Genomic DNA, 8,924 nt, shown 5'->3' on the forward strand with positions numbered 1-8,924 from the left:
ACTAAACCAAACTGGGAATAACCATGTTACCTACGAGTATAAACAAGGCCCTTGATCTTCTTGGAGTTGGCTTTGATTTACCACTGCACAATTGGAAAGAAGAAATTAATGGCCATCTTGAAAAGCACTGTCAACTGAAACAGGCTAAAATTAAGATTGAAACCAGGAAGCAGGAACTTGAGCAACAGGCTGGTATGGGGGATGTGGTTCATCAGCTGGAGGCAGAAAAAACACCTTTTCCATCCTGGATGGCAAAATTGAGAAACTCATGGAAGAGCAGCCAAAAAGCTTCAGTATTGTCTTGGACACTGTACACCTTAGGGTCTTGGCTTCTGATATGACATCTGACAATCAAAATAACGATTACCATTGGTTCAATCATAACGCTTATTGGGATCGGGTAAAGCCCACCCACTTGCCAGATGATGGACCCATTGCTGACCTGCAAGAAGTCCCAAACAGTACCTTCTTGCCCAGCATGACTGATCAAAAGGCCCTCCTCAATGATTTCACTATCCTGATTGGTCGGCTACTGGTTGAGAATTTGATAGCGTTTGAAATCTTCAAGGATGTTGTACCCATTCACATATTTTCAGGAACAAAACTGAAACAGTTAGTGTAAAATTTCATGAATAAATTATAAGTTGACGTGCACCAAATACATTTTCCTAGTAGATTTCTGGTATTTATGAACAAAGTTACAATCAAGGTTTTTAGCTTGGTTTTCATCAGATCTGTGATACATGTTTTCCTCTTTGAGGACCAACGAGTTTCAATTACCGATTAGCGTACTGCTCTGTGTCCGTCTATCCCACCAAGTGCCCAAGAAAGTCGCGTAATAGGTCACTGTAGCGGTTATGTGGGAGAGCGGTTGTGGTGAGAGATATGATTTTGATCATATAACATAACACTTGGCAATGCTTGCAAATTAACTTTATTTGTTTCTTCATTTCAACTAAAATACTTTTCTTTAAATGCTTCATAAAGTTGTTTTACATCAAGTATTCGGGGATCCTCAAATAAGTTCAATCCTTGGCCTTCTACTTGAAAGATGTAATTGCCGGCGACACTGGCGATCTCTCGGTGCTTAGGCCACCTAAACCTTGATTTCTCGTTGTCCAGTTTCTCCAGAAATGAGATTTTCACCTTTCGATTCTTAAGACCCTGGACTTGGCCCACATAAAAGTCGTCGTCATATGCTACAGCAACCCATGAAGATAATTTGAGGGCTGATACATCATAGTACTACCAGACAAGAACAGATGTTGTGATGAAAGACTTGAATACAGTTATAGAAGTATACAAAAACGTATACGTGACAAAAGATTGAGATGGTAGTCGTGTCATGCATCGCCCCAGATAACTGGTTCACAAGAAATTAACTGATACCGTTTTTACCCGTGTATAAGTCGACCTTTTATGGCCTCAAAAGAAGCTCCAAACGGGTAAATACAGTAAGTTAAAATTTTAATGGACCACATTTCCTACCGCAACGGCGGCAAATCTTAAGTTGTTCTTTAATCAGAGTTTACAGTTACGAACAGACACTGAATATCAGACTCAAGTTAACGAATCAGACAGCACTTCTTTCTTTAGACATGGAATTAGTGCTTTTCTTCCCCACCCAGGAGTGATCGGTATAAATTCCCTTCACAATTTCAAGGAAATCTCAGTGAGACAGGTATTGAGAATGAAGATTATTTTCAGTTTATTAATAGGTGTGATCTTGATGTAACACCAAATTCTCATGACAACCCAACAAAGAACTCTATGGTACTAGCTGGGAATATAAGGGCAAAATGTTATGTTGTTTTGACGATTTTGAGTTGCAGGGGTTTTCACTTGAGGACTTTACCCATTGATCTTCGTATTCAGAAGAAGCCTCTGAAAAAAAGACGTTCAAGAAAAAATAAAGTTATCAAGAGGGTGGAACTTAATTAACCGAAGTACATTTGTCTCAGCTTGCTTCATGCTATAATAATAATAATAATAATAATAATAAAATTCTTCTAGAGCACAGCTACATAATCTCAGCACGCTTAACAAAATATGGGAAATATACAAATAAACTTACAAATACAAGAAGTTTTAAAAAAAAATGATGTAATAAAAATACATATGAAGTTAATTAAAAAGAAATGTTTTGAGGCTCTTTTTAAAAATAGATAAAGATTGTGGGTTTTTAATGTCCACTGGCAAGGAATTCCAGAGAGTAGGTGCCGCTACCGAGAAAGAGCGAGCACCGTAAGCTTGGGTCTGATAAGAAGGTACTACCAATGACAATCCCCTGGATGCAGAACGAAGATTTCGATTTGGATGAACCTGTAGAAGATCACAAATATAGGATGGGGCCATTCCATTCAGTGCTTTACAGGTCATGGTTAGAATCTTAAATTCAATCCTTTTGGTAACAGGAAGCCAATGCAGCTTACGTAGTACCAGAGATATGTGCTGATTTTTTTAGTTCTTGAAGTAATTCTAGCAGCAGCATTAAGAATACGTTGCAATTTATCAAGTTGCTTTTTCGGGAGCCCAAATAGGAGGCTGTTGCAGAAGTCAATTTTACTAGTTACAAAAGCGTGGACAAGCTTCTCTGCAGTGGATTGATCCAAGTAATTTCTAATCTTCCCAATATTATGAATTGCTAGAGACGCCGATTTACAGATATTATTGACTTGTCTTGACATGTCGAGATGTTTATCCAAAACGACACCAAGATCACATACAGCAGGTTCTAATGCGATGGTGTTAGCACCAATATTTATGGAAGGAATAGGGTCGCTGTTAATAAACTTTGAAGAAAAGTAAATAACTTTAGTCTTGGCTGAGTTGCAGAGCAGGAAATTATTGGAGTACCAGCCAATAATGTGGTTTATACAATCTTCGATTTTACTGATGAATATATTTTTATTTCTGAGCCCCACTGTGAGGTAATCTGGCTATCATCAGCATAGAACATGGGACTGAGGCTATGAGATAGGACAATATCCTCAATTGGAGCAACATACATGGTGTGAAGGTTTCCATCTATTCTTTTGTTTTGTTACATTTATTTTTCGGCATCATTAAGTTCTCACATTTCTTTTCGCTCACACATGTTTTCATTCGATCATGCATCTCGTTCAAGTTAGGTTAAAGCTAGCACTTCAATTTGTTTTCCTGTTCTTTGGGCCAAGCCGGGATAGTTATGTAAGTTTCACTCCGTTCTTTGTTGTCATATGGATCTAGGTAATATTTAATGCGGTTATTTTCAAGATAATTCCGTTTGTATGCTTTACTGTAAGCAAACATGTTGTAGTTAGTCAACTAGCGTGTCTCATTTCATTCGCTTCGTTTCTTTGTCGTTCAGTTTGCCTTTATCTGTTTGTAGCATATGGATAATTTGTGTGTGTTATTTGATTGAGTAATTTTCCTATTATAGCTTCAATTAAGTGCATTTCAATTTAGGTTTAGCCTGTTGTATTTTGCTATGATTCATGTTATGTAATTAATTTCTTGCATTTTAGTTTACGATTATGGAACACCAATCAACAAGAATTCATCATTAAATCACCGTTGACTGATCCTAATTGGTTCCTGTCTTCTCATGGATTATTCTTGTGTTTGGTTCGAGAAGTCCGTAAAGTCAATCCCTTTCCAACACCTGGCACCTTTTGACCCTTCAAGCGGATCTTGAGAGTCGTGTCTGTTACACATGGAGAACAGGACAGGTCCTAGGACTGATCCTTGTGGAACGGCAAAACGTAGCTGACTATCCACTGAGACAGCTGATCTTATGTGGACCGATTGTTTGCGGTCAACCAGGTACGAAACAAGCCAATTAAGAGCCATATCCCTAAAGCCAAATCTCTGATTTAACCTATTTAATAACACCTCATGATGAATGGTGTCGGACGCCGCTGACAAAACAAGTAGAACAAGGATGGTATCTTTGTGTTTATCGGAAGCTTGGAGAATGTCATTGGTAATATGCAGTAAGGCTGCCTCAGTACTGTTGTCCTTACAATAAGCCAATTGTGTTGCAGGAAATAGATCATTTTGTAGGAGATAAGAATACATTTGAGACAAACCACATTTTTCTAGAACTTTGGATAGAAATGGTAAATTGATGATTGGCCAATAATTCTTGAAAACCTCAGGATCAAGTCCATTTTTCTTAAGGACCGGAGTAACACGACCATGTTTTAACATTGACGAAAATACATTACAGGAAAAAGAAGCATTTACGAGATAAGTAACAGTTGGCGCCAGAAAATCTATGCAATCCTTAAGTAGACTTGTAGGAATAGGATCCAAAGAACAGGTCTTAGAGTTTCATGCCATAATAGTACTCTTGACAGACTTAACTAACACCTCAGTAAACTCGGAAAAAATACAGGCAGTCACCGGATCAGCATCGGTGATCGTGAAGTCACTGACTATCTGATTACGGATGTCCTGAATTTTGTCCTGGAAAAATTTACCGTAGTAAACATATTTGCTAGCGTCTGTTCACAGTCATGACGCGGAAGAGACAGCCTTTTTAACATGAAAAAAGCTATCTATAACTTTAAACAAGTGGTTTTGGTCAGCGTCAGCAATCTTGTTCTTGTAGTATTCTGTCTTGGTCGCTTTAACTACTGTGCAGTACTCATTCATATGCTTGGATTTCTAGGCCAGACTTCGTCGACTGACGTTCGAGTCGACGCTTCTCAGTTTTAAGTTTTCTAAGACTGTCATTGAACCATGGTGAATGAGGTTGTAAAGTGACCATGCATGTCAAGTAGATCAGAGAGGTCAGCATTGTAGTGGTACACGATTTTATCAGGATCGTCCAGATTTAGGTTATAGATCACTAGGCTCTTAAGGTCAGATCTAACGGAATCCATATCAATGTTTCTCAGGTTGCGGGAGGTAATAACTCTCTTTGAAGGTAGTGGTCGAGGCAATTCAAGTTTACACGTGATCGCAGCATGGTCAGATGATGTATTATTAATGATGTCCAAACTACTAAGCAGCTCTTCATCGACACGTGTGATAAGGAGGTCAAGTATATGACCTCGTTCGTGAGTAGAATTACAGACATTTTGCATCAGACCGACTGAAGTTAGAAGATCTTTAAAATTATTTGTGTTAGTATTTAAACCATCATCCATATGTATATTAAAATCACCACAAATAAGAAGCAGGCTTCTCGAAATAACCAGCTCATCTAAAAGCAATGAAAACTCTTCGAAAAACATGCCAGTTGATGTGTTGTTCTTCTTGAGAGGAGGAGGCTGGTATACAGTAACCAGACAAATGTATTTATTCCCGATACCCACAACCACGTCGAGATATTCAAAAGAATGAAAACTTCTCGAATCATCCAGGATCTTAATATCAAAACCTTTCTTTGCAATAATAGCCACTCCACCACCAGATCTGCCCAGACGAGGGACGTGATAAATATCATATACTTTCAAAGTATTCATTAGTTCAGAAATTACATGGTCGTCTCTCTGGTCGCCATATAACCACATTTCAGTCAATGCCAGAATATCAATTTTTCTCGACAGTGGCAGTTCGTAGATAAAAATGGAATTTCTTGAAATGGATCTTGCATTCCAAAGCGCAAAATGACCCAGAGGTTGGTACCTCTATATCCAGCAAAACTAGTTTTGCCCCATTATGAAACATGAAAACGTTTGTGTGCAGCTTTTGATTGCTCATATGGTATTTGTCATTATGTTGCTGGACCTCAAAGCTCCCTATAAAGGACGACCGCTGTATAAGCCTTACCTCCATTTCCCAACCCCCTGACCTTTTGAGCAAGTGGGTTAAAAACCTTGAGTGCCATTCTTACTTCAGTATAATCCGTTAGACTTGCCACTTTTTCATCATCATCTTGTTGTGGTGGACTTTCTTTCTTTTTGGGTGGGTCCATGGGGCCTGCTGAGAAATTGGCGATAAAGTGGTGTTAACCAAAATTGTATTTGACTACTGTTACATTTTTAAAATAGGGTTTCCATGATTACTTTACAGTTCATATTGCTGCTAAAAAAAGACTGGCTTAACCTTTTTATCAAAAGTATGCATGGGAAGAAGAGAAACTGGAATATTATGTTTTACTTCCTTCATTGTCAGATCCCTTTCGTGGTGATGCAGGGCCCCTTGTAGAACCAGACATATGTAAACGCTATGTAAAGTTTATCACATAACTATGTTGACCTATATAAAGGCTATTTACTGCTCCTTACTTGCTACAGTACTGTTCAAAAGTAATGAGAGCGAATTTCGACGAATTTCGAAACATTTCGCCACTTTTCGACGAAAACCAGTGATTTTTGGAACGAAACGAAATATCGCCGAACTTTCGACGAATTTTCGAAAGCGCTATTGTCTTGACAATTTCGAAATTTCGAAATTGTATGCGAATGTTCCAGCGAAAATTCAAACGACAATTCGAGAAGATTCGCGAAATTTCGAAGGAAATGTTTCGAAATTTCGAAGAATGCTCAAAGCGTGTTTCGAAGTTTTGAAGAGTGCAGCGAATTTTCGAGGCTGAGGTAAGTACATTGTAACAGCAGAGGCGGCACGCGCAAGCCGCCAAGATAACTAACGCAACTAACAGAGACTCGAACGCTCAAGATTCTTGTGACTAACACCGAAATACGTTAAAATAAACACTGCATTGCACTAGTTCAGCAGTTAATGATTAGTACAAACAAATTTATTCAAACAGAAGTACACAAACGCTGCTAAAACTTCAGAAAAAGTAGCGACAAACAAACTAGGCAAGATTAATTTGTTAGCAACTGTGTGTGTATTTTTGCATGTATTATCTAGGTAGATTTCAGATTCGTTTTCTTTGTTTTTGGAATGCAATGTAAACCTTAAATAAACCAGATAATGAATCAAGATTTGTTTCTTACATTTACTTAGTTTTACAGTAGTCTCTTACGCAGCCGTTCTTAATATAGTGTCGTCACGCGTTGTGTGACAACACTAGTTTTACAGCCCGCGGCAAATAATAGACATTTGTCATAATTTTTTGAGGTTGATGAATTGTTGAACCGATTCTATGTTTCTCTGAAATCATTCACATTTTCACACTACTGGTATGCAAGTCAAAGCGCTTTTTGTCTATGAAGAGGATCAAAACATTGCAAGCTTGACCTTCCATCTGAGTTAGATTTCAACCAGAAATATGCATGCGTAATCCAGATCATGGAGTTTTACAATCCTGCTTGATTCAGTCCTTGAAGGTTTGTCTTGTCTAAAAACAAACGGGCAGTTACTCTACTGAAGCAGAGTGCGGGATAAATCTCTCTAGCTCATTTTTGAAACGCTCTTCAGTCGTGGTGTAAATAAATCAACAAAGCGCGTTTCGTTCCGAGTTATGTATGTTACTGCAATTATAATGTACAGTCTATTTTTAACGACAGTTCACTGCTTTGAAAATTCGACCAAACGAAAGTTCGTTACTTCGAAATTTCGAAAGAATTCGCATCATTTCGCCGCATTTTCTTTGAAATATCGCATTGAGCGACGCGAAATACCTCGCGAAATTTCGCCGACATGTCGTCGAAAATTCGCGAGAACAATAGACGAAATTCGTCGAAATTCGCTCTCATTACTTTTGCACAGTACTGTATGTAATAACTATGTAACTTGCTACATTACATAGTTCAGTCTGTGTACAGCATATTCCATTACTATTGCAATACTATTTAAAGGTCACATAGCTCTCAAATAGCTATATATTGACTATGTTATCTGAAGTCCAAGTATACTTTTCACTTACATAGTAAATGCATACTATGCTGTTGGTATGTGATTGTAAAGCATAGTTTTCACATAGCTTTTACATACTATTTCCTATGGCTTGCTATATATTTACTATGTCTTGGGGTAAAATAGTTTTTACATAGCAATTACTATAAAAAAAAGGAAAAAACCTTACATAGACTTTATATACTGCTATTTATTGCCTATGTTTTGGACCTGTACTGCACCAACTAAAACAAACCAGGAGTAAACATTTATATAGACTCTACACAATGGTATCTATTTCCTACAGTATGTAAAAGCAAAGGCCTGCTGTATATATTTACTATGCCTTTGGGTAAAATAGTCTTTACATAGCACTCACTAAGAGAAAAAAAAAAACAGGAATAAAAATCCACATAGACTTTACCTATTACATCTATTTCCTATGTCATAAACAAAGAAATTGTGGGAGGCGTGGTGGCCTCATGGTTAGTGCGCTCGACTCCGGATCGAGTGGTCCGGGTTCGGGGCCTAGCGGGGGACATTGCGTTGTGTTCTTGGGCAAGACACTTTACTCTCACGGTGCTTCTCTCCACCCAGGTGTATAATTGGGTACCGGCGTAATGCTGGGGGTAACCCTGCGATGGACTAGCATCCCATCCAGGGGGGAGTAGAAATACTCCTAGTCGCTTAATGCTACTGAAACCGGAGATAAGCGCCGGCCTGATGGGCCTTCTGGCTCGTAAGCAGTGACTTTACTTTACTTTTCTTTTAAACAAAGAAATTAAGCAAATTCCTAGGATTTCGAAATTATGCCATTAGCAAAACTCAGTGAGTTGGAACTCTTGGACATTTTTGGGAATTGATAGCTAAAAGGGCACTGTGGACTAGGAATTTATGGGAATCTTTAGGAATTCCATTCAATAATTCAACTTGGGGGTCACTTGAGTGAAATGAAATTCTAGAGAAGAGTGAGACAACAATTAAAGTTTAAGTGCCCTTTTAGGATTTGATTTCACCTAGTGCCTTGAAAAAATGACCTCAACTTCAATCTTCAATACATGTATAACAAGGTTTGGTCTTATTTAAAGCATGTCAATGTGAATGTGTTATCTTTCGAGTTAATTCACTGTTCGTAATACATGTACTTAGATTACGAAATGTCCTTTAAAGGCTTCAAACTTTGAACATAA

This window comes from Montipora capricornis, chromosome 6 (assembly GCF_036669925.1).
Source record: "Montipora capricornis isolate CH-2021 chromosome 6, ASM3666992v2, whole genome shotgun sequence".
Classification (NCBI taxonomy): domain Eukaryota; kingdom Metazoa; phylum Cnidaria; class Anthozoa; order Scleractinia; family Acroporidae; genus Montipora; species Montipora capricornis.